Raw genomic sequence first — 27,788 nt, 5'->3', positions numbered from 1 at the left:
GATATAAACAAAGCAATAACATGAACTGAGAAATGTTTCAGACAAGAGCTGTTAAAAAAAGTCCACATATGTTTGAAAGATTCCATTTCATCAACACGTCTCAGCACATGACCCACCTGACCCTGTGGTCCATCAGGTGTTGAGTTACCTGAGTAATAAAGGCAACACTTCTGCCTCTCACACCGGCTTGGGTTTCCGCCACTTTTGGACCATAACCAGACAGTGAGAAACTTGATCCATTGTACATTCTGGAGGCTAGACAAGCAAGTGTTGCATTGCTTTAGGTCACTTGTGCAAAGCAGCAAAAATAAGCTTTGTATTGATCCCCCTCAGGAATTGTGGTTTTTAGAAACACTCCTTGCAGAGAATGAAATTATTAATTTGTGGTTATTGTGTAGAAGTATTACATTGAGGACTGTTCACATTTTGACTGGTAGCAGTTTGTTAGTATGTTTCAAACTATCCAAAACTCTGGTGAACAAGTGATTATCACTTGAGTGAAAACTATGACAAACTCAAAGTTTATATGAGACAGATGGCAGAGCTCAGTGATAATGCAACTCACGTCACACTTTATGAAAAAAAAAATTACAGCAGAGTTCAATGTCACTGGAATACCTTTGACCACTGACGTCCAGCTGAGAATTTGGCAGCAGAAGGAGGAGTTGCTTTTAGAGCCAGTCAGTTGACGGACATGAACTGTGCTGAGGTCCCCCAGCAGGCATTGGTTAATGGTGTCATTACATCAGGGAGGGGGTATTAACAGTATGTAAGCCTAGACTAACCAGTGCTGAATGACTGCCAGCTGACGAAAGACCCAATGGAATGCTGCCGAGAGCACAGCCACAAGCTCTTATAGCATCAATACCAGTTAATAGGATATCACCACCACATTTATTGCACCTTTTAGTACATGCATACATAGACGGACAAGGGGGCACACACTATATTTGTGTACTCAAAAACAAGCGTATATTTAAAATGAACAGTCACTTTTGGCGCTTTAACAAATCTCTGGTCTCAGGGATACCAAACAAATATTTCCATCCCAAAAATGTGGTGGATCAGAGGCTTATACAGCTTTATATATTTTTTCACAAGTTTTCAAGGGTTTATCTCAGGACACTAAAGTTTTGAATGCTGCAGTAAGATGAGTATACCTTGTGCATATAATTATGACAATATGTGCAGTCAGCAGCCTTTTGGCAGCTTGTAGTCTTGCAGAGTTCATGCCCCATCATGCTTGTGCTTAGTGAGCAAGGACTTGAAATTGCAGGCCTGGCGCAGAGGGGGTGAACGCAAACCACAACACGAGCGGCTGCCATGAATACAGGGAAGAAACCGCAACATCATTGAACAAAAGCGGGGGTTAATGGTAAAGGCAGGGAAAAGTAATCGTTACAGTTGAGAAAAGGTCCTTAAAAAAGTCACAGGCATGATGTGGCTTAAGCTTTAGCCTCTTAGAAAAGAAGGTAAGAGTCACCTGATCCGACAATTTATTCAATTATAAGATACCAGTACCTATCCTTCTTGAGGAACACTCAGGTGGAATAGCTGAAGTAGGACTAGGCAATATGGCAAATAAATGGTCCCGGTTAATTTTTTCATATTATCTGATCAGGATTGTAATTTTTTTTTGTTTGTTTGTTTAAGGCAAATTGTCCCGTGAAGGATTATACAGAGTACCGTTGCATCCCTACTGTTTACTACTGAAGTATTTTGTTACAGACTTTTCTTCCATGTTTGATATAGGCAATATATCCTAACAGTTGACAACTGTCATTTTATTCATATTCATAATTGTGTTTACTACAGGTTCAACCGTACAGGTAACCCACGCTACGGTCTGTACCTAGGTTTTAAGGCCACGGTTTTGCTTCTTTTTCAGTGCGTTTTGTGGAGGTAAAGAAAACAACATTATTTCCTCTCAGAGTTCCTTTGTTATTATAGTTGTCATCACAGACTTCACCGTAACTTCATTGTGCAGTAAAAAAAGTATTATTGGTGTACTGAATACTATAAGACTTATTTAAAGTTAACATTTTTGAAACAACACTTTCAAATGGTAAATTATTTGTATTCTTGGATTATTCGATCACTTGTATACATCAGTGCTACTCACCAGTTCTTTGGCAAACAGAAAGAGGTGAACCAGATTGTGGTATTTTTTTAATACTCAAATACTGTAGCTAGTGTTTAATGAAAGTACATTAAAGTGCAGTTTCAATTTGAGGTACTGTAAAATAATGTGGCCCAACACATAAAACACGTAAAATTATTATTTCAAGAACAAAATGTTTTTATCCACAAACTCAGAAATTATTTGAACAAAAACGTGTTTCTAGCACTTGTTATATCTGAGGAGTTGAATTTACACATAAACAAAAAGTGTGATTCCAAAACATTTAGATGTATTTCAGATTAAATTAGTGGGCGATATTATTCTCCCGGTTGGGACCAATACAGTAGTTCAGTCACAAAACCATTCTGTGCCTGGCTGCGAGTCCGTATTCAAGGCAGTCAGTGACTACGTTCACACTGCAGGCCAAAGTGGTCCAAATCGAATTTTCTCAATGTCTGATTCTTTCCAGCTGACTGTTTCCACTACAAGTAAAATGTGATCTTTATCAAACTCCAGTATAAGTAAAAATGTGATCTTTATCAGACTCCAGTATAACTGCGCACAGGCCCCAATGTGACCTTGACGTCACTTGCAGGCGCATTTCAATTAAGTGCAAACAAATGAAGTTGACCAGATTCTGTAAATGAATACATAAGTCGCTACTACGACTACAAAATAAATGTTTGCCACACCGTAAAAATATTTTTTATGTCAAAATATATTAAATGATAAATAGATAATACATGTATAGTGTTTTTCTTCAAGGTATTCAAAGCGCTTTGACACTATTTCCACATTTAGCCATTCACACACACACATTCATTAACTGATGGCGGAAAGCTGCCATGCAAGCCACTAAGCACGGTGAAGTGCCTTTCCCAAGGACAAGGACACTAGGATGGCGGAAGCTGGAATCGAACCCGGAACCCTCAAGTTGCTGGCACGGACGGTGTAGAATTTTGCGCCACACGGACACAAGTAATAGAATGTATGAATGGATATATATTTGGTGAAATATATTTGTGAGGGTTCCAATTTGTTATGGATGTAAAGTTGAAGCAACAAGGACATCAACGTGGATCTTTGTTAGCTTTATTTTTTTACTCACGTACGTAAACAATTTACGGAATGTTCATAAAATGATGAAAAGTAGGGAACAAAATGCCAACACCATCAAATTGGATGAGGAAGCACACATGCTTTCGCACACCCGGGACGCTGTCCTTCATTTGCAACCCCCAGGCGGAGAATTGATACTGTATGGCCTGCTTCGGTAACTTTATTTAGCAGGTAAATCTATTGTTAAATTTTTGGTTACTGTACTTAATTGAAAATTCCATCCATCCGTTTTTCTACCGCTTATTCCCTTCGGGGTTGTAGGGGGCGCTGGAGCCTATCTCAGCTACAATCGGGCAAAAGTTGGGGTAATTGAACTTTTAAAATGTGAGAAGAAAATGTTTCCAATTGTTAATTACACCTAAAGTGTTAGTTACACTTTATTCAAATAGGATGTGAATGCATTAGCCATTAATTGTTTAGTTGCTTGTTTGTATCCCTAATTGATAACTCATAATACATAATTCCCTTACAAGAACTCCCAGGAATATAGGAAACTTCTACTGATGTGCCCAGTATCAAGTATTTATTTCACAGTCACACTGCTTAATTTCTTATGATGAAAAGTTACTGAATCGATTTTAACTCACTGAATCGTTTTGGATCGTAATGTTCTATAAAAGTAATACTGTCCCTGAACAAATACGTGTTATTAGTAATTAGTATATATTTGTTTTCATATATCATTTTGCAAAATGTTGTAATTGTTGCTGCTTATTTATGACTTTTTTTGCCTTCTCGTGATTTTCTGTAAAGCACTTTGAATTGTCTTGTGTACAAATGAAAAAAAATAAACTTGGTTTACTACAATGTAACACTGGGTGCACTTTGTACACCCCTGGTTCATTGACATGTTTTATTTTGCCCACTCTGAATGTTAGAATTTATATAATAGGTGAACGGTCTTTTAAATTAGAGATGAAAGAATAACTTAAATAACTTTGAGGTTGTTTATTGATGGTATCCACACAAAAGTTCTAGTAAAACTCAGCACACACAGAATGGAACACTAATATACATATGAAGTCTACATATATGTAGGACTCGTGGTAAATCAAAAGTAGAGTTTGGTATGAACTTAAAAATAAGTAAGGTGTGGCGGCTTTAATTTAGCTGTGGTGCAGCACCATGATCAGATACATACTGGAGAAAACATGCAATTATACATGATGAAAGTTGGCTATAATGCCATTAGCTTATCTCTAACGTACAATGGACCAGCTCTAACGAAAATTAGAAGAGAACGAACTTGTACAAACGTTTATCATATCAGATTTTAACAAAACCAAATTTACATTACTACTGTATTTCTACTTACATATATTCACCAAACTCTATAGAAACAAATACTGATCTCTAAGAAGTCTCCTACAGCGCACACACTGTGCTGACTAGCCAAGGAAGGATCTTGCTCAAACCTCAGACCCTTAATTTAAAAACAAATAATGTAATCAATTGTTTATGGACATTATTGCAGGAGATGGAAGCGCATATGAAGTGTGAAAAGTGAAGTGAAGTATTACTTAGTGCGTCACAAAATCTTAAAAAAAAAAAAAGAATTTTAATAACTTGTTTTTAACTTAAATATACTTACTGCTGGCTACCACAAGTAAATTAATACATGGGAAACACTGCTGCGTGTAATTGGCCGATTGAAAAAAACTTATTGCTGGAATAATGATTTTATAGTTCAATCACTATTTCCAATAAAAATCAGTCATGCTAGGAACAACAAAAGCAATACTATATTTGCTTTACTGACCATTTGATTACGTAGGTATACTGTCACAATTAAATAAAATGAGGTACAGTACATTAGACTCTCTGCTTTTACAAAGTTTACAATGGTCAGTATTGTTTAATTCCGTCACTATTTATTATTAGGCTTGTTGTGTAAAACTACTAAGGCTGTCTTCAAATACATTCGACAATTCGATTCAGAGCAGTCCAAATCAACAATCAACCTCTCAATTGAATGGTTAGACATTAAACCTCCTCTGACTCTTCGTCAATACACAGGGAACCGGTTCTGAGTGTATTTACTTTTTAAATTTGATCTCAATTCTGTACTATCAATTCCTTGGAATCGCATGCCATTTTTCAATTTTGTCAGGCAATTCTGTTAACGGTTCTTCCCGTGCGTAGGGATGGCAGACCGCAAAATTGCGGTGGTTGGTCGGAACAAATACTAACATTTCACAAGAAAAGATGGCAACAGCCCTACTTGTAATAATTCTAAGGCTGCTATTTCATCAAGGAGGAAATATGAGCAATATGCTGAAACATTTGAACACACAGAATGCAATAACTATAAATGAAATTTGTATTTTTGAAAGGTCTCGATTTGATCCCAGGCAGCAGTAACATGAACGAATCATCTGAACAGGTACTAACAGCCTATCATGTTAGCACTATTACCTGTTAAATTGAAATGAATACTTCCTTATTTAGATGAGCATCATAGAAAAACATATTCTGACTGGCTTCGAGGCGGACAGTTAAAAAAAAAAAAAAATGAAACTAATCTGTGATATTAACTTATTACATGCAAAGTGAGATGTGACAAGCCTTTATCATCATTTTGATGATCTTGGCCGAACAATTTTTGAAACCCCGCATTCTGAGATTTTAAATTCTGAGGATCTTGGCCTACACTTTTTGTAACCCCGCATTCTGAGATTTTCAATTTAAGGTTTTCATAAACTGTAAGACATGATCATCAAGATTATAATCAATAATGTCTTTACATATCTCACTTTGCACATAAGGTAATAGTACATTACTAAATGTTACGTTCTTCTGTAACTATCACATGTTTTATTTTGGTAAATTCTACAGAAGAATATTTATTTATTGCATTTTCAAAAAGTACCAATTTTCTTCAATGCTATGTATGTGACCTCACTTTAGGCTTTGTAAGCGTACGTTACCTCTAAACTCAACCAAATTGATGTGAATCCACAAGCTAGCCGGTAACATGATCGCGTGATGTAGAGGTAGGAACCACAGATCCCTTCCCTACCAACAACAATGCAAACTTTGCAGACTTTATGAGAGTCAACAATGATAACTTTGGGAACAATTATGATCCAGAAATGTATATTGTTGATCCTGGATATAAGGAAGATGAGCTACAAGTTTTAGAAGCTCTGCTAAACAACTCCAGCTTTAGTGAATCACCAAGCATCATGTAGCAGTATTGCTAAGAACTAAACAAGAAATATAAACTACCAACTTTACAATAACTTACTGTACAATGTCTCCTCTTACTTTGATGTTGACTGATAGGATGTCCATATCTTCTTGTTTAAATGGATAATTAATTATGATGCAAACGAAGGATTAACAAGGAAAAGTCTCCCTGCAGACACTGTCTTTGGTTGTGTGTGTTTGTCTCCATCTCCAGGTATACATTGAATGTCCCAGATGAACAGCTTTCAGATTCAAGGCTAAATCCTCCTAATACCCAGATGAGAGGCAGGATTTATAAACTCGAGTAACTTGGACGAGCCGAGACGCAATGATGCGAGAGCAGCAGGATATTGCAACCAGCTAGCAGTAAAGCAGCAGAGGACTACTTAGCTGTGTGTCATCAATCCACCGCGTAAAATAGTTAGTCTGCGTTTGTGCTTATAATAACAACATCTTAATATTTGGTTACTATTCAGGAGACGATATGCATATAGAGTATTGTTAGCATGAATTGATTTACGTAGACCTCGACTTAAATGAGTTGAAAAACGTATTCGGGTGTTAACATTTAGTGGTCAATTGTACGGAATATGTACTGAACTGTGCAATCTACTAATAAAAGTTTCAATCAATCAAGCAGGTTTTGAATGGTTATTTAGAGGGTTTTGTGATTTGGTGTGTTTCCAAACAGCTAATATTATGCACAAAGCAAACTATAACCTGATCTAAACCAAGAATGGAGAAAAAAAAATTCTCAGCTAAAGACGAGAAATATAACCTTAGAAAAAGATCTGACTTTAAAACATTTGTATGCACATACAACCCTTATAACCTTTGGTATGCCACTATGGAAAATTAAATAATGGAATGGATTAGGCAAAAAAAAAAGTCAGAGTACTAATATGATTCAGTTTAAAAAAACAATCAAACTATGAGTGTTTACAAAGTACGACAAGGACAAATTATGATAAACATCTTGAACATAGTGAAATTAAGATATTATTGATATCATTAAGTGAATCATAATTGACGACTATGTATAAAGATAACTGTTGTATTTAGAAGGAATTGATGTGGATTGTGTGCGATATAAAAACTTAATATTAACATTCAGTATGTGTATTGCAATAAAGTAGAAACGGGGTAGGATTAAATAAGCTTTGTTTCTTCCTACTCTCTTTTGCACACGTAGTAAATAAAAAATTTAATGTGTAAAATATGTGATGTATCATATTGAAACTCTATACATGTTGGAAAAAACCTTCTACCAACCAACCAACCAAAGTCCATTAACACGGACAAACAAGCAAGAATGCCCAATTTTATGGAAAGTGATAGCTTAAAAAAAAACACACAACCCTGTTTTATACAACTGTGGAAAAAACTGCACTCAACATTTGGGCAATTGTTTCTAACAGTGATTGAGAGTTGTTTTAAGTTGGGGCGGCATGGCGTAGTGGGTAGAGCGGCCGTGCCAGAAACCTGAGGGTTGCAGGTTCGCTTCCCACCTATTGACATCCAAAAATCGCTGCCGTTGTGTCCTTGGGCAGGACACTTCACCTTTGCCCCCGGTGCCGCTCACACTGGTGAATGAATGATGAGTGAATGATTGGTGGTGGTCGGAGGGGCCGTAGGCGCAAACTGGCAGCCACGCTTCCGTCAGTCTACCTCAGGGCAGCTGTGCCTACAAATGTAGCTTACCACCACCAGGTGGGTTCCCACTTCTCTGTGAGCGCTTTGAGTATCTAACAATAGGAAAGCGCGATATAAATCAAATCCATTATTATTATTATTATTATTTTAAATGTACTGTTTACCTATTTAGAATAAGAACAAGTCACTGACCTTCCAAATACAATGGTAAAAAAGAGAGAAATCAACGTTTATTGCGTTTGAAAGGAATACCTGTATTATTATTAGAATTGTATTAGGGCTTAAATTGGTTTAAAAAAAATGCTGACAATAATACTGTTTATCCACAATAATGTTAGGGGACGGTACATTGTCCATCAAAATGTATTATCAGCCCAGGTCTTATCATGAGACTAAGACAGCACCCAACAATTGATCAACAGTAACTTGTTATTGAGGGGCATCAAACCATATCCTCAGACAGATGTGGCCACTGAGCTTAGCAGTTTTTCTCAAATATGATTTTTTACATGGTGTAATAAGTGTGACCAGTAGATGGCAGTCAAACATAAGAGATAAGTGTAGACTGCAATTTGATGGCAATATGACTAAAGTACACCACAGCAACATTTTATATGTTCCATTGAAAATATAGAACATTACACACAACACTCAGAAATCTATCAAAATGTTTTCGTACGACTTTGGTAAGCTATGAAGCCGCACCGCTTGCTGGATTGAACTGTGCTTCAACATACGAGTATCATTTTGGTGTGTGTAAAAGGTAAGACATATCTGGCGTTTTGTTTCGCAATATTATGAAAAAGTAACTGTTATTACCTTCTGATACCTGCTGATCTGTATTTGGGATCTGTATAAATCCTGAAAAATTGCGTGCTTCCGCCTTTGTAGTCCGTGACGACCACGTAATCGATAAGCTTCTTCTTTTTCTCTATCTTCTTGCTATGGGACATTCATCCTCCGACGTTGCCATTTCTAATATAAAGTAGTGTAAAGTTCTTACTTATATCTGTCAGTAAACTCGTCATGAAAGCGCTAAAACATACCAATGTAGTGAGTTTATAATATTTACCCAAGGAACTTTAGCTATTAGAGAGTTGCGGTTGGAAGGTTTTTCACAGGACACATTTCCGGCGTTGTTTCCGGATGAGGAGATGCTGCTCCGTTATTGATTTACAAACCCCGTTTTCATATGAGTTGGGAAATTGTGTTAGATGTAAATATAAACGGAATACAATGATTTGCAAATCCTTTTCAACCCATATTCAAATGAATGCACTACAGACAAGATATTTGATGTTCCAACTCATAAACTTTGTTTTTTTTTGCAAATAATAATTAACTTAGAATTTCATGGCTGCAACATGTGCCAAAGTAGTTGGGAAAAGACATGTTCACCACTGTATTACATCACCTTTTCTTTTAACAACACTCAATAAACGTTTGTTTATTGAGTGTTGGCATTGTTGAAGCTTTTAAAGTGGAATTCTTTCCCATTCTTGTTTTATGTAGAGCTTCAGTCGTTCAACAGTACGGGGTCTCTGTTGTTGTAATTTTACGCTTCATAATGCACCACACATTTTCGATGGGAGACAGGCCTGGACTGCAGGCGGGCCAGGAAAGTACCCGCACTCTTTTACTAGGAAGCCACGCTGTTGTAACACTTGTATTGCTGAAATAAGCAGGGGCATCCATGATAACGTTGCTTGGATGACAACATATGTTGCTCCAAAACCTTATGGACCTTTCAGCATTAATGGTGCCTTCACAGATGTGTAAGTTACCCATGCCTTGGGCACTAATACACCCCCATACCATCACAGATGCTGGCTTTTGAACTTTGCGCCTACAACAATTCGAATGGTTATTTTCCTCTTTGTTCTGGAGGACACCACGTCCTCTGTTTCCAAATATAATTTGAAATGTGGACTCGTCAGACCACAGAACATTTTTCCACTTTGCATCAGTCCATCTTAGGTGAGCTCAGGCCCAGCCATGCCGGCGGCGTTTCAGGATATTGTTGATAAATGGATTTGGCTTTGCATAGTGGAGTTTTAACTTGCACTTACATATGTAGTGACCAACTGTAGTTACTGACAGTGGTTTTATGAAGTGTTCCTGAGCCCATGTGGTGATATCCTTTACACACTGATGTCGGTTTTAGATGCAGTACCGCCCGAGGGATCAAAAGTCCGTAATATCATCGCTTATGTGCAGTGATTTCTCCAGATTCTCTGAACTGTTTGATGATTTTACGGACTGTAGATGGTAAAATCCCTAAATTCCTTGCAATAGCTCGTTGAGAAATGTTGTTCTAAAACTGTTTGACGATTTGCTTACAAAGTGGTGACCCTCAACCCATCCTTGTTTGTGAATTACTTAGCATTTCATGGAAGCTGCTTTTATACCCAATCATGGCACCCAACTGTTCCCAATTAGCCTGCACAACTTTGGGATGTTCTATATAAGTGTTTGATGAGCATTGCTCAACTTTATCAGTATTTATTGCCACCTTTCCCAACTTCTTTGTCACGTGTTGCTGGCATCAAATTCTAAAGTTAATAATTATTTGCAAAAAAAAAACAGTTTATCAGTTTGAACATCAAATATGTTGTCTTTGTAGCATATTCAACTGAATATGGGTTGAAAATTATTTGCAAATCATTGTATTCCGTTTATATTTACATCTAACACAATTTCCCAACTGATATGGAAACGGGGTTTGTAAGTAAAGACTGGATGTCATTAAAACAGTTAGCTCCATCTTTTGTCACGCTATACCGCTGCAACAAAGATGACGGGTAGAAGACGCTGCCGTAGGTGAGCCACCTAAATAAGACCACCAACATAACGGCCCATCCGGAAGCAACTGTCAGAAAGCGGCTTGAAGATGGTAATTGGTAGATGGTAAATGGGTTGTACTTGTATAGCGCTTTTCTACCCCTTTTTAAGCATGATCTGTAAAACATAATCTATGCAACATTTTGACCAAAGACCCACCAGTACATATTATGTAAACCACAAAGAGGTGTTTTGAATTTAGAAAAAAAATGTTAATATTATGACTCCTTTAATGCACCCTATAATCCGGTGCGCCTTGTACATAAAAAAAAAAAGATAAAAAATAGACCATTCATCGGCAGTGCGCCTTATAATTCGGTGCGCCCTATGGTCCGGAAAATACGGTACGTTTCCAACATCATTCATTACAGTCTCGGCTATTTGGTTCATGCATTGACGATATTTGTCCGTTGTCACTTCCGTTAGGTCTTAAAGAAGTTCTGTGTTCATTAAAATGAGAATAATAGCCGGTCAAACCAATACTCATTTATTCTGAAAATATTTTTTTTCACTTAATTTCTCAGGTAAACCTACTGTTCACTCAACTGGAAAATATGATGGTTGCACTTTTTTTAATATGGTTTTATGTTGAAAAACAACAGCAAAAGTAGCAAGTAAATCTGCTACTAAAATGTTGGTTACTGCACTTTTTACTTGATATTTTCTTGTATGAGAGCAGACAATGTTTCTTCTTGTTAATTCAACCTACGATGTCGGCTGGACTTTATTCAAATTGACCTGCTCAGTGGCCTTGTGGTTAGAGTGTCCGCCCTGAGATTGGTAAATAGCAGTAATATAGAGAACTTCACATTCCTTGTCCAGTATTTATTTCAGTTGTAATGGCTGATGTTTTTGTTGTTGCTGTTGTGTAAAAAAAAGTTACTGAATCAATTTGCACTCACTAAATTGTTTCGGATTTGAAAAATAATAATATTGTCCCTAAATCGTATTGGCAACCACAAATTCTGAATCAAATCGTTGTTAAAACTAATTGTTACTTTTCTATTGAAAATAGGGTAAACCTGCTGTTCTCAGGTAAACCTGCTGTTCATTCAACTGGAAATTATGATGATTGCACTTAATACACCAAAATGATTTCCGAGCACGGCCACCGCTGCTGCTCACTGCTCCCCTCACCTCCCAGGGCAGGGGTCGGCAATCCAAAATGTTGAAAGAGCCATATTGGACAAAAAATACAAAAACAAATCCGTCTGGACCCGCAAAAATTTGAAAGCCATATTACATACAGATAGTGTGTCATGAGATATAAATTGAATTATGAGGACTTAAAGGAAACTAAATGAGCTCAGATTGACCTACAAATGAGGCATAATGATGCAATATGTACATACAGATAGCCTAAATAGCATGTTAGCATCAATTAGCTTGCAGTCATGCACTTACCAAATATGTCTGATTAGCACTCCACACAAGTCAATAACATCAACAAAACTCACCTTTGAGCATTCATGCACAACGTTAAAAGTTTGGTGGACAAAATGAGACAGAAAAAGAAGTGCCATAAAACACGTCTTAGAAAGTCAGAGAAAGTTATACATGTACACAAACTAGGGTGAGTTCAAGGACCGCCCGAATTAGTAGGACAAAACGGCGCTCAGCAAATACTCGAATCAATGAAGCATGTTTAATATAAACAGTGTGCTTTATAACAATACGGGAGGTTTGTGTCAGGTTTATCCTCTAACATAAACCATATTAAAACAAAAAATATGTTTTTTTCCTCTTCATCTTTTTCCAGTTTTCATATCTTTTTGAAAAAGCTCCAGAGAGCCACTAGGGAGGTGATAAAGAGCCGCATGCGGCTCCGGAGTCGTGGGTTGCCGACCCCCGTCCTAGGGGGTGATCAAAGGGTGATGGGTCGAATGCAGAGGATCATTTCACCACACCGATGGTGTGTGTGACTATCATTGGTACTTTAACTTTTAATTTTAAATAAGATGTTAATGCATTGGCCACTAACTGTTGTTTACTTGCTTGTTAGTATCCATAATATTTATTTTTATTTTTTATTTTTACCTAAGTACCATGTGACTTGTTGAAGGGTGGACTAGCAAAGTAAGATTTTCATTGTACGGCAAACTGTCTGTTTAACTGTGCATATGACAATAAACAATCTTGAATCTATAATCTTGAATAATTCATTTATATCTAATTCCCATCCATCCATCCATTTCTACCGCTTATTCCATTTTGGGGTTGTGGGGGGCGCTGGTGCCCATCTCAGCTACAATCGGGCGGAAGGCGGGGTACACCCTGGACAAGTCGCCACGTCATCGCAGGGCCAACACAGATGGACATAATATTCACACTCACATTCACACACTAGGGGCATATGATAATAGCTTCAATCTAGATGCAACTTGTTTTTCCATTCATATATATCTAATTCCCTTACAACAGGGGTCGGCAACCCGCGGCTCCAGAGCCGCATGCGGTTCTTTGGCCACTCTGATGTGGCTCAGCTGCACAATCGCCGACCCCCCCGATTGTTACGGGGGGGATTCCGGTTCTCGGAGCCTCTTCCGGACATCACCCAGGGTCAATATTCTTCGATTTTCACTCGGACAACAATATTGAGGGCGTGCCGTGATAGCTTTACTTTTAACGTCCTCTACAACATGTCTTCGCGCCCACCTTTACCCCATGCATACGTATGAGATTGTAAGGCATACCGGGTGATACAGAGTGCACTGAAGGTTGTGATATAAACAACTTTAACACTCTTACTAATATGCGCCACACTGTGAACCCTGAAAGAATCATGGATGCATGGCATTCAGGGTAATTGTTATGTTACGTTTATAATGTGTTACTGTGAGGATGTTCTCCAGAAATGTGTTTGTCATTCTTGTTTGGTGTGGGTTCACAGTGTGGCGCATATTAGTAAGAGTGTTAAAGTTATTTATATCACAACCTTCAGTGTAACCTGTATCACCCAGCATGCCTTGCAGTCGTGTACGTGTATCTGCGGAAGCCACACACAACATTTTACTGGCCTGGCAAGCTGTCTGTACATGTTGTAGAAGGCGTCAAAGGCAATGGCTTCATGGCAGGTCCTTATTACTGTTATATGGGTGACCACCAGCAGATATTCGCGAGAATGATTGCGGCTCCCATTGTCTTCTTTAATTTGTGAAACAAGTCAAAATGGTTCTTTGAATGGTAAAGGTTGCCGACTCCTGCCTTACAAGAAAAAACAGAAATATAGGACATTTCCCATTCAATGTCCAGTATTTATTTCAGTCATAATAGCTGATTTGTTTTTGTTGCTGCTGTTGAAAAGTTACTGAATCAATTTCCACTGACTAAATCGTTTGGGATCTAAATAAAAAAATAACAATGTACCTGAATCAAAACCACAAATTCTGAATGAAATCGTTGTTAAAAAGAATTGTTACACCCCTATTGAAAATTTTAAAGGCCTACTGAAATGAGATTTTCTTATTTAAACGGGGATAGCAGGTCCATTTTATGTGTCATACTTGATCATTTCGGGATATTGCCATATTTTTGCTGAAAAGATTTAGTAGAGAACATCCACGATAAAGTTCGCAACTTTCGTTGCTAAGAGAAAAGCCCTGCCTCTACCGGAAGTCGCAGACGATGACGTCACATGTTGATGGCTCCTCACATATTCACATTGTTTTTAATGGGAGCCTCCAACAAAAAGTGCTATTCGGACTGAGAAAAGGACAATTTCCCCATTAATTTGAGCGAGGATGAAAGATTCATGTTTGAGGATATTGATAACGACGGACTAGAAAATAAACAAATAAATAAATAAAAAGTTTTTTTTTTAAAAAGCGATTGCATTGGGACGGATTCCGATGTTTGTAGACACATTTACTAGGATAGTTCTGGGAAATCCCTTTTTTTTTTATGTGTTGCTAGTGTTTTAGTGAGTTTAATAATACCTGATAGTCGGAAGGGTGTCTCCACGGGTGTCTTGACGCGCAGTGTCTCAGGGGAGTCGACGGCAGCTATGGACGGCACAAGCTCAGCTTTTCTCCGGTAAGAACTGACTTTTCAACCACAATTTTTTTCACCGAAACCTGCTGGTTGACATGTGGTTGGGATCCATGTTCTCTTGACCGCGCTCTGATTCATAGGAAAGTTTCACCTCCAGGAATTTTAAACAAGGAATCACCGTGTGTTTGTGTGGCTAAAGGCTAAAGCTTCCTAACTCCATCTTTCTACTTTGACTTCTCCAATATTAATTGAACAAATCGCAAAAGATTCAGCAACACAGATGTCCAAAAAACTGTATAATTATGCCGTTAAAGCAGACGACATATAGCTGTGTGTTTGCGAAGCGCTCATACTTACTAAAAACCCGTGACGTCTTGCGTACATGTCATTATTACACGACTTTTCGAAGACGAAACTCCCGGGAAATTTAAAATTGTAATTTAGTAAACTAAAAAGGCCGTATTGGCATGTGTTGCAATGTTAATATTTCATCATTGATATATAAACTTTCAGACTGCGTGGTGGGTAGTAGTGTGTTTCAGTAGGCCTTTAAAGAGGGGAAATAATTTTAGCTACATTCTGAATTTTGGGAAGTAGCGTCTTCCACTATAGTAGACAACCAGTTGTAGCAAATCAATACATGTGTGGACCAATTAAAAGCAATTGGATCATTTTCCGTTAATTTGATGCAGGCACAGATATAAACAAACTACTTATGCCAGTGGGACAAGGTGAGTATTCCTGGGAAATCGCCTCTGTGACTTTGTTCCCCCTCATTTCCAAGCCGCTATAAGGCTGCCAAGTTGTTGCAGGGGCGCAGGAGTCCAACTGGATGCAAAGTATGTGCTACGAGAAGCTGCTGTTACGCAATAGTCAACACGACATGCTGGCAGGCGGACACTGCCTAAATCCAAACAGCACCGAGCAGGGCTTGAATGGAGCTTCGAAGACGGGGGAAGAAGGTGAAGGAAAGTCGGAAGGATGTAGTGGAGTCCTCGCAGAGTTAACTTCAAGTTGAACCAGCGGCAAGTGTTGCAACTTTGCCCAAGCGCTGACACGTCTAGGCGGCAAGCACTCACCTCACATTCGGGTCAGCCAGCCAAGCTATACGGCCGTGTGGAGGTGAAAGGCGGCGGGGCAGCGTCGGGCTCAGGTCGCCGTGGTCAACATTCCCGAAAGCGTCGCCAGGAGCCAGCAGGAGGACGGACAGAGTGAAGTAGTTGTGACGGAGAAGACTCCCAAGTCAGATCATTTCATGCCGCCAAGCGGGACGCACGCACGCACGCGCACGCAAACACACACACGGGCTCAAGCGCGCGCGTGCGCGCCAACTCACGCAGCCGCGTGCGCGCTTGCAACTCCTCCCCTTGAGGACTGACCACGCCCTCAAGCGCGGGGGCAACAGCGATGCAATGATTGCTGCGTTCCCTGTGGCTGGGAAAAAGGGCGTGTCCTCAGAATCCCTGCTTTCGTTACACACGCCTAATATTACTACTGGATATTCGTCAAAGCAACATTTGCAAGAAAGTGTGCGGCTGGAAAAAAAAAAAGTATGGATGGAACATATTTGGCTTTTTTGATGTTTGGTATACCATCATGCCATATGCACTGGCACGCTTGTACACACCCTGAAGGGACCATGCTGTTGTATTTTAAAATGTATTTACAGTATTTTCTTGAAGTGCCGCCGGGGCGCTAATTGATTTAAAACCTCTTCTCACTCCTGCGCTTACCAAAGGCATGCCGTAAAAGTAAGCATGCGCTAATTATTTTAAAACCTCTTCTCACTCTGGCACTTACCAAAGGTATGCAGTAAAAATATAAAAATGATGTAAGATTGGACCTTAAATCCTACTGAATAGCTCTTAATCTTCTTCCCTTTATGCGATTTCAAATTACCGGTATTGAAATCAGCCTCCTCCATTATGAAAATGATGACAGGGGAAGTGTCACTCGTGACGTCACGAGTTTGACCAGGCGGTAATACTAAGCATGCGCTAATTATTTTGGGAAGCGAGTTTGACCCGGCAGTAATTCAAGGCAGGCGCATACCATATGTCCTGCGGCAATTCAAGGAAATACGGTATTACTGTTTATCAGCAGTTTAACAAAAATGTCAGAAACTCACCAATTAATGTTTCATAATCTCTCTTGCAATCATTTTCTTTACCATGAAGTGATTAACGTGGAACCCGACTTAAACAAGTTGAAAAACGTATTCGGGTGTTACCAGTTAGAATTTAGATAGATAGATAGATAGATGGATAGATAGTACTTTATTGATTCCTTAAGGCAGGGTGTCCAAAGTGTGGCCCGGGGGCCATTTGCGGCCCGCAGCTAATCGTTTATCGGCCCGCCACACATTCTGCAAAAATTGCAAAATTGATAGTATTGCAAAAATAAAAAATAAAACATTTAAAAAAGGGGAATGAAGTGAAATCTGATGAGAAAAAGCGGCAATGTTGACACAAAGCTGCCATGCAGGCAGTGTTTTTTCCCTTTTGTCTTTATTTTCTTTTTTTTCCATTGCTCAAAAAAAAAAGGACAAAAAAGATCTATGTTATAATGAATTATTACTTAAAAATTATCACTTTAAAATGTTTTTTGTGGAAAAAATATTGCATATGTTGTGTGGTTGCCATATAAAAACATCAAAGTTTTGACAAAATAGCATACGACAAACTAAATAATAGTTCAAACTTAAAATCGACAGATATATCGGAAGTTGATCCCGATATTTAAGTGTTAAAAGTAAAAAGAAAAAAACTAATAAAAATGCATCACTTTATGAGTGGGGAAACCTTCGGATCTCAAATATATTTAGTAGGATTTTATTTAACTTTTCACTGTGATTACTCCAAAATATTAAATAATTAGAATTAATGGTGTCCTGCATCATTGATTTTTGAGGGCTTTAATTGCTAAATAAAGGAACTCTCCTGATGGAATCAATAAAGTACTATTTATCTATCTATCTATCTATCTAAATACTGCATATTTCAGTTTTACTATAAAAACAAAGTTTTCTTTGACAGAAAAGGCATAAAACCTTATTTGTTTTACTTTATATCGACCTCAAGTTGATATTGAGATTTACTGTAAGCATTAAATAAAAAATAATAATCATAATTTGACTTGTTTTTAACATTTTAGTGACTGAGACCCTCTATGCTCCACAGGAGCCCTAAGGATAAAAAAAAAAATCCATATATTTTGTTATGGTTTGAAAGTGAAAAATATCAAAATAGCCCCCGCATGCTTAAATTTTTCCGTGTGCGGCCCTCTGTGGAAAAAGTTTGAACTCCCCTGCCTTAAGGAGAGTTCTTTCAGGAAAATTTAAAATTTAGTGGTCAATTGTACGGAATATGTACTGTACTGTGCAATCTACTAATACAAGTTTCAATCAATCAATCAATCAATCAAACCAGAAAAATTGAACCATATAAATATTGAAAATTAAAACAGTATGTCCCAGATTAAGCTGCTTTATTAACACTTTTGACCTTTAACTTCAAATAGTGAACCAGTGTTAACTTTAAAACACAAACAGATATTACTTTGTATTACTGACTCTGCAGCGTCGCATGGACATCGGGGGCGGTACATCTGGATTGGCAGACCGGGGTGGTGGTTCCTCTTTTTAAGAAGGGGGACCGGAGGGTGTGTTCCAACTATCGTGGGATCACACTCCTCAGCCTTCCCGGTAAGGTTTATTCAGGTGTACTGGAGAAGAGGCTACGCCGGATAGTCGAACCTCGGATTCAGGAGGAACACTGTGGTTTTCGTCCTGGTCGTGGAACTGTGGACCAGCTCTATACTCTCGGCAGGGTTCTTGAGGGTGCATGGGAGTTTGCCCAACCAGTCTACATGTGCTTTGTGGACTTGGAGAAGGCATTCAACCGTGTCCCTCGGGAAGTCCTGTGGGGAATGCTCAGAGAGTATGGGGTATCGGACTGTCTTATTGTGGCGGTCCGCTCCCTGTACGATCAGTGCCAGAGCTTGGTCCGCATTGCCTGCAGTAAGTCGAACACATTTCCAGTGAGGGTTGGACTCCGCCAAGGTTGTCCTCTCACCGATTCTGTTCATAACTTTTATGGACAGAATTTCTAGGCACAGCCAAGGCGTTGAACGGTTCCGGTTTGGTGACCGCAGGATTAGGTCTCTGCCTTTTGCGGATGATGTGGTCCTGATGGCTTCATCTGACCGGGATCTTCAGCTCTCACTGGATCGGTTTGCAGCCGAGTGTGAAGCGACCGGAATGAGAATCAGCACCTCCAAGTCCGAGTCCATGGTTCTCGCCCGGAAAAGGGTGGAATGCCATCTCCGGGTTGGGGAGGAGACCCTGCCCCAAGTGGAGGAGTTCAAATACCTAGGAGTCTTGTTCACGAGTGGGGGAAGAGTGGATCGTGAGATCGACAGGCGGATCGGTGCGGCGTCTTCAGTAATGCGGACGTTGTACCGATCCGTTGTGGTGAAGAAGGAGCTGAGCCGGAAGGCAAAGCTCTCAATTTACCGGTCGATCTACGTTCCCATCCTCACCTATGGTCATGAGCTTTGGGTCATGACCGAAAGGATAAGATCACGGGTACAAGCGGCCGAAATGAGTTTCCTCCGCCGTGTGGCGGGGCTCTCCCTTAGAGATAGTGTGAGAAGCTCTGCCATCCGGGAGGAACTCAAAGTAAAGCCGCTGCTCCTCCACATCGAGAGGAGCCAGATGAGGTGGTTCGGGCATCTGGTCAGGATGCCACCCGAACGCCTCCCTAGGGAGGTGTGTAGGGCACGTCCAACCGGTAGGAGGCCACGGGGAAGACCCAGGACATGTTGGGAAGACTATGTCTCCCGGCTGGCCTGGGAACGCCTCGGGATCCCCCGGGAAGAGCTAGACGAAGTGGCTGGGGAGAGGAAAGTCTGGGTTTCCCTGCTTAGGCTGTTGCCCCCGCGACCCGACCTCGGATAAGCGGAAGAAGATGGATGGATGGATATTACTGTGGCTAACATTCCTATATATTCCCCATAGGTGTACACATTTATTAACTACCACATAAACTCCATAACACACTTATTTTGGTTACAGTGACACTAAATGATAAATGGGTTGTACTTGTATAGCGCTTTTCTACCTTCAAGGTACTCAAAGCGCTTTGACACTACTTCCACATTTACCCATTCACACACACATTCACACACTGATGGAGGGAGCTGCCATGCAAGGCGCCAACCAGCACCCATCAGGAGCAAGGGTGAAGTGTCTTGCTCAGGACACAACGGACGTGACGAAGTTGGTACTAGGTGGGATTTGAACCAGGGACCCCTCGGGTTGCGCACGGCCACTCTCCCACTGCGCCACGCCGTCACTATAGTCCATTTCGAACATGCATACTGGGTTATTGAAGTGAATTGCATTAAACCCCCCCCATTCTCCATCACTGAGGTTGCCAGATACGTAGCCGAATTCTACTCCAAGGTACTTCAAATGGTAATCGCAGAGTCCTATGCTGTAGGTTTCTCTTGTTTTTGCTTCTTGCAAGATGGTTTACTAAGTAATTATGCCACATTTTACTAATGTCGATTAGCCAAATGTATTTGTAAAGTTGTGCAGTCATATTTTCATCGGAACAGATTGTTGGCATTACCCTGCTAAAATGTCTAATTTGACCACACGGTCCACAATCCAAATAATTACCGTATTTTTCGGACTATAAATTGCAGGTTTTTTCATAGTTTGGCCAGGGGTGCGACTTCTACTCAGGAGCGACTGACTTATGTGTGAAATTATTAACACATTACCGTAAAATATCAAATATATTATTTAGCTCATTCACGTAAGAGACTAGACGTATAAGATTTCATGGGATTTAGCAATTAGGAGTGACAGATTGTTTGGTAAATGTATAGCATGTTTTATATGTTATAGTTATTTGAATGACTCTTACTATAATATGTTACGTTAACATACCAGGCACCTTCTCCGTTGGTTATTTATGCGTCGTATAACGTACACTTATTCAGCCTGTTGTTCAATATTCTTTTTTTAAATTTTAAATTGCCTTTTAAATGTGTATTCTTGGTGTTGGATTTTATCAAATAAATTCCCCCCAAAAATGTGACTTATACTCCAGTGCGACTTATGTATGTTTTTTTCCTTCTTTATTATGCATTTTCGGCAGGTGCGACTTATGCTCCGGAGCGACTTATACCCCGAGTAATACGGTATATATAATAATATAATATATATTGCATAGGCCTACTTTGATGGCAAGCCAAGGCCAACAGTAAATTTACCGCCACATTTCATTCAGCATAACTCCATGTTGCATCCAAACTGATGCACTGCATTCTCTTCCATGTACGCACATCAAAAGAGCATCAAACACAAATATAAATACACGGAGTAGACATTGAAAGGGTAAAAGAAACTAGATTTTTGGGTGTAATAATAGATTATAAAATTAACTGGAAATCTCATATAAAATATGCAACACAAGATGGCAAGAAATATTTCAATAATGAACAAAGCAAAACATGTTTTGGATCAAAAATCTCTCCATATTCTCTACTACTCGCTAGTGTTACCATATCTGAGATATTGTGCAGAAATATGGGGAAACAACTACAAATGTGCGCTTCATTCACTAACCATGTTACAAAAAAGATCAGTTGTAATAATACATAATGTTGGATATAGAGAACACAAAAACACTTTATTGAATCAAAAATATGGAAATTCGACAATTAGGTGTATTTACAAACAGGTAAAATTATGTACAAAGCAAACTATAACCTGCTACCCAAGAATGTACAACAATTCTTCTCAACTAAAGAGGAGAAATATAACCTTAGAGGAAAATATAATTTAAAACATTTGTACGCATGTACAACATTTAAGACCTTTAGCATATCAGTATGTGGAATCAAACTATGGAATGGATTAAGCAAATAAGTTAAACAATGTAGTGATATGATCCAGTTTAAGAGGTTGTTCAAATTAATAGTTCTTACTGAGTACAAGGAAGAATAAAAACGAGAAACACCTTCAACTAGGGCTGGGCGATATGGCCTTTTTTTAATATCTCGATATTTTTAGGCCATATCGCGATACACGATATATATCTCCATATTTTGCCTTAGCCTTGAATGAACACTTGATGCATATAATCACAGCAGTATGATAATTCTACGTGTCTACATTAAAACATTCTAGTTCTTACTGCAATAATATATGCTACTTTTAAACTTTCATACAGAGAGGGAAATCACAACTAAGTCAATTGACCAAAACTGCATTTATTAAACAGTTATTAAGCAGTGGCACAAACATTCATGTAATTTCCAAAACAGAAACTGCAAGATTGTCAGAGACATTTTAAGTGTCAAATATAAATGAGCTGCATAGTAAGAAATCAAATAGTATTCGTCCTTCGCTATGTGGCAGGTTACTACGGACGTTATTAAATTATTTTGTTGACAAGTTGAGTTTATACCAAAATGGATACATGGACGATACAGCAGAGGATTGGGAGAATGTCATGTGGTCAGATGAAACCAAAATAGAACTTTTTGGTATAAACTCAACTCGTCGTGTTTGGAGGAAGAAGAATACTGACTTGCATCCCAAGAACACCACACCTACTGTGAAGCATGGGGGTGGAAACATCATGCTTTGTGGCTGTTTTTCTGCTAAAGGGACAGGACGATTGATCCGTGTTAAGGAAAGAATGAATGGGACAATGAATCGTGAGATTTTGAGCCAAAACCTCCTTCCATCAGTGAGAGCTTTGAAAGGTTGACCAAATACTTATTTTCCACCATAATTTACAAAAAAATCCTTTAAAATTCCTCCAATGTGAATTCCTGGATTTTTTTTTCACATTCAGTCTCTCACAGTTGAAGTGTACATATGATGAAAATTACAGACCTCTGTCATCATTTTAAGTGGGAGAACTTGCACAATCGGTGGCTGACTAAATACTTTTTTGCCCCACTGTATTTGTAAACGCTCTGAAGTGGGGAAGGGCTAGGCTTAAATAAGCTTTGCTTCTTTTGACTCCTTTTTGGACATGATGTAGAAAGAGAAATGATATGAAAAAAAATGTGTGGCGTTTTCTACTGTGTGTTCATGTTCAAAATAAACTAAACTCAATCAATCAATTAATTAATCAAGCAATCAATCAATTAATCAATCAATCAATTAATCAATCACCATCTTTCAGTGCAGAGTGTGATTCTATGAGCCAACCCACGTTATAAACCACATTGCGCATAAATCATATAGCCTACTACCATGTCCATACACAAAGTAGAACATCATTACATGTAATGCATTATATTGTGCCAAGCAAATACCAACCCATATGTGCTTGATGCACATACAGTACCAGAAACCGCAATTAGCCGTGCTAATGTTGGAACCCAATTCCTCAGTGTATCTGCATATTGAGAATGAAATAGGCACTGACACTACCCATAACCTGCATAGGTTTTATTTGTCAAAAATATACTTTTCCCTGTCAGTAGGATGACACATCGACATACAGGCTAACGGCATATATTTCCCCGTTAACCTATATGTCATTGACCGGGCTGGTATGCTAAGCATTCGTTGCACGAACATACCAGCTTTGTTAGACAAGATCACAGAATGGAATTGAACAATTCAGTTTACATACAAAATGGCCATTTCCATTTATTACAAGTAATAGGAAAACGTGTCAACGAGGAAATGAGCAACTTTGGCATCAGATGAAAAAATCTTCTACGCCAGGGGTAGGGAACCTATGGCTCTATAGCCAGATGCGGCTCTTTCGATGACTCTACCTGGCTCTCAGATAAATCTTAGCTGACATTGCTTAACACGATAAGTAATGAATAATTCTGCTGGTAATCACAGTGTCAAAAATAACGTTCAAAATATAAAACATTCTCATGCATTTTCATCCATCCATCCGGTTTCTACCGCACCTGTTCAAGAAGTCGCATTAATGGTAAGAAGTATTTTATTCATTTTTGGTTACAATGTTGTTACAATGTTATTAAAAATAATAAGAGACTTATTATACTCTAAAAATGTTAGTCTTTCTTAAAAATGCATGCATATAGTTGTATTCAGTGTTAAAAAAAAAAAAAATGATATCGCTCTCACTCTCACGGAAATAATTTTAAAAATATTTGGCTTGTATGGCTCTCTCAGCCAAAAAGGTTCCCGACCCCTGTTCTACGCCTTCTACGTCTAAGGCATCCCAGACACAAATCCTTGTTTTGTTCCTGGCTTTGTCATGAATAAGTTAAGAATCGTAACGATGCCTTTTGGATTTACTAAGGTCTGACATGTTTAGTAACTTTACCAGTGGCAGAAGAGGGCGGTGCTTAATTGGCAACCTGGATGTGACACACTCATGGACTTTCTAATTGGTCAAACTGTGGAGGGCAGGGCATCGAAATGAAAGCAACAAGATTTTGGGGCTGTAAATCTAAACTGAAATGAACATATCCCGGCTGAACTACCATTATCATTTATAAAGGTATTCGAAAAGAACATGATTTATGAATGCCTTTTGACATAACAGGGCCAATTAATGATAACTTGACATTAAATTATTTCGTAGGGCTCCTTTAATCTTACCTCTTTTCCGTGTCACAGCAACCGATTGTTCAGTTCTTGTGTCAAACATGGACCACTTTGCCACAGTTAAAAAAAATATATATATATAAATTACTTTGAAATAGTTTGATAACATTTACAATATATGTACTTGATAAATGTAACATACACACACAATAGTATTAATAGAAAGTATTAAGACGGCATGAAGACATAATTATTGACTTAAAAAGTCAAGACAAACACAGGGCGGGGGGTGGGGGGCATATATCACTGCTCCACTGTTACGTTGTGTTCCAGCACAGTTGGGTTTACTATTTGTCAGAAGGGTTCTTGCACAACACCGCTCTGATGTTTATGTGACTGAGACCAGCATGAAGAGGTGAATTTACATAGAAATCTGTTTGATACCAATTGTATTTTATCTTTGTACAATCATAGTATGTTTTTGCTTTAAAAAAACAATCGATATATTTAATATGTACAACGGTTTTGGGGAAAATTTTGCATTTTCTTTTCATTGGAAGTTACGATTTCACTTCTCTCTGTCCATCCCCTTGTAAACCAATAACCAATGACAAGGGAAACCAGGAGGGAAACATTTAAGAATGCATAGGGCATAAGATACATTAAAAGAGCACACAGCTGATGCGACCAGCGGCGTCATTTTTACATTCAGCTACAACAGTAAAACAGAGAAAAAAAAAAACATTAAATACAAGTCTGTGAGACTACGCACCATGGGATCAGACAGCAGGAGGCTCACACAGTCTGGCTTAAGAACACCTAGTTATACATCCAAGGAAACAAAAGGCAGAGCGGAGACATTCACACAAATCCAAGCAACACATATTATAACAGTCATGACCAGGATGGATGAGCCACGGAACAAAGCTTTCTTGCTATGCAAGACTGGCACCGAGACACAAACCCCAACACACATTGTGCTGATTTCAACATTCAACGCACGAGCCTTTTTGTTTCAATTGATTGATCAGTTACTTTGTAGACTCGCACACATCATCAAACAGAATCAAAGTAACCCCCCTGCTGGCGGTGAGTGTCACCACGTCCATCACTCATAAGTCTGGCAGTCCAGACGAACAAAGCTGTGCTGTGTACTGCGAGCGAAGGAAAGTCCGTCAAAGGCTTTCACTCAAAGCGTCTGATGAAGGCGCTCATAGCGGAGGACATTCAAAAGGTTTTCCTAATTCATAATTTATGTCACACTTCGGAATTACGTCCTGCATAATACTACTACACAACAACTCTTTAACTCATTGTACACCAGAAGCATCATTTGGATTAAACCTTTTTAAGTGGAACGCTACAGTAACTGTTGAAGGATGCCTTTTCAAGACAATTTACCAATAGTAAATATAAACAACAAAAACACTGGTTTTAGGGCCCAGACTTTGGCTGCAAGTGTAGAAATTTAATCAATGTTGATATAAAAAAAAAAATAATAATAATTGAATGTCCTTCCCCTGTCACATTTAACCTTTACACATGTAATAAGAAGTTAACTCATGTATAAAATACTTACATATACAGTATATATATATATATATATATATATATATATATATATATATATATATATATATATATATATATATATATATATATATATGTGCATACATATACCTGCATATATATACATGTTTATATGTATGGATATATATATATATATATATATATATATATATATATATATATATATATATATATATATATATATATATATGTGCATACATATACATGCATATATATACATGTTTATATGTATGGATATATATATATATATATATATATACAGATATATACACACATATATTTATACATACAGTTATGTGTGTATATATATATATACACACACACAGTATAATATATATACAGACACACACACATATATGTATATATATATACTAATATATATATATATATACATATATACACACACATATACATATGTACATTCATACATACACACACATACACACATATATATACACTATAATATATATATATACAGACACATACATATATATATGTATATATATTTATATATATATATATACATTCATATATACACATATATATACACACATACATATATATACTTATATATACACACACACACAAATACATATATATATATTAGGGCTGGGCAACGATTAAAAATTTTAATCGAAGTTAATCGCACTATTTCTCCGATTATCAATCAATCAATCAATGTTTATTTATATAGCCCCAAATCACAAATGTCTCAGAGGACTGCACAAATCATTACGACTACAACATCCTCGGAAGAACCCACAAATGGGCAAGGAAAACTCACACCCAGTGGGCAGGGAGAATTCACATCCAGTGGGACGCCAGTGACAATGCTGACTATGAGAAACCTTGGAGAGGACCTCAGATGTGGGCAACCCCCCCCCCCCTCTAGTTAATCGCGATTAACTGCATTGTATACGCAAAGCCCAATAATGAATTCAAAAGTAGTGTGTAGTGCACCTATATTGGAATATTCTCCCACATGAACAAAACCGCCAAAACATTTGTTGTGCAAACACAATTTAAATCAGTCCTTGTTAAACAGTAGCAGTTAAATAGCATATTTTATGAAAATCAACTCAAAAAATGTAAATACAAACATTTAAGCTTATTGCCACTGCCAAGGTATTTAAGTTATCCTGTTTGTTATGGAAAATAAATATAATCTACATACAAATCTGTGAGCCACAATCATAACATCTGAACAGGCAATTTCTGAGGTAACAGCAGAAACTTTTTTTTTTATCTGGGATCTTATGTTTAAAAAACCTATATTATAGGTAGTGGGCTGTTTTAGGGAATTTTTGATCAAATTATCCGTAGTAGCAATATTAATAATGTTGTGTTTATTCTGCATAGTGCACTTAAAATAATAATGACCATATCTAGGAATTGATATGGGAATTTTCCGTTTGTTTGCTTGGTGCTTTGATAAACTGAACGCATATACATGGTACTATATTGTGATGTTATGAGAACTACCCTACCCAGCATGCAACAGGAGTGACGAGCATGCGCGGTAGCCCGGTATAGGATGTGTCGCCATGACGGCATCTTGTATGTTGTGATATGCACGCTCTGAAAGTAAACGTTAAGAACTCAGCCAAAACTCCTCGTCTGCATTATTGATAAATAGACAGACAACACATATACTCCACTGCTTCACAGGCCGCTGGATGTAGCCGGCAAAGTATTCCCATGCTAGCTAGCCGGTCTAGC

General features: G+C 38.3%; 1 protein-coding gene across 5 annotated transcripts in view; it reads right to left on the bottom strand.

The window, feature by feature from the left end:
- Positions 1-16,231, bottom strand: part of LOC133562229 (growth factor receptor-bound protein 10-like) — a 168,280-nt gene extending 152,049 nt beyond the window's left edge. For 2 of the 5 annotated variants that reach the window (XM_061916222.1, XM_061916226.1), the window contains exon 1: positions 15,994-16,227. The gene's annotated coding sequence lies outside the window, so the exon portion shown is untranslated. Of the gene's footprint in view, positions 1-15,993 lie in introns of all 5 variants that reach the window. The other 3 variants (XM_061916221.1, XM_061916220.1, XM_061916219.1) reach the window with 3 other exon arrangements.
- Positions 16,232-27,788: the final 11,557 nt, after the last annotated feature.

The sequence above is a fragment of the Nerophis ophidion genome, linkage group LG11 (assembly GCF_033978795.1).
Source record: "Nerophis ophidion isolate RoL-2023_Sa linkage group LG11, RoL_Noph_v1.0, whole genome shotgun sequence".
In the NCBI taxonomy this organism is placed as follows: Eukaryota; Metazoa; Chordata; class Actinopteri; order Syngnathiformes; family Syngnathidae; genus Nerophis; species Nerophis ophidion.
This window is presented reverse-complemented; position numbering and strand designations above follow the sequence as displayed.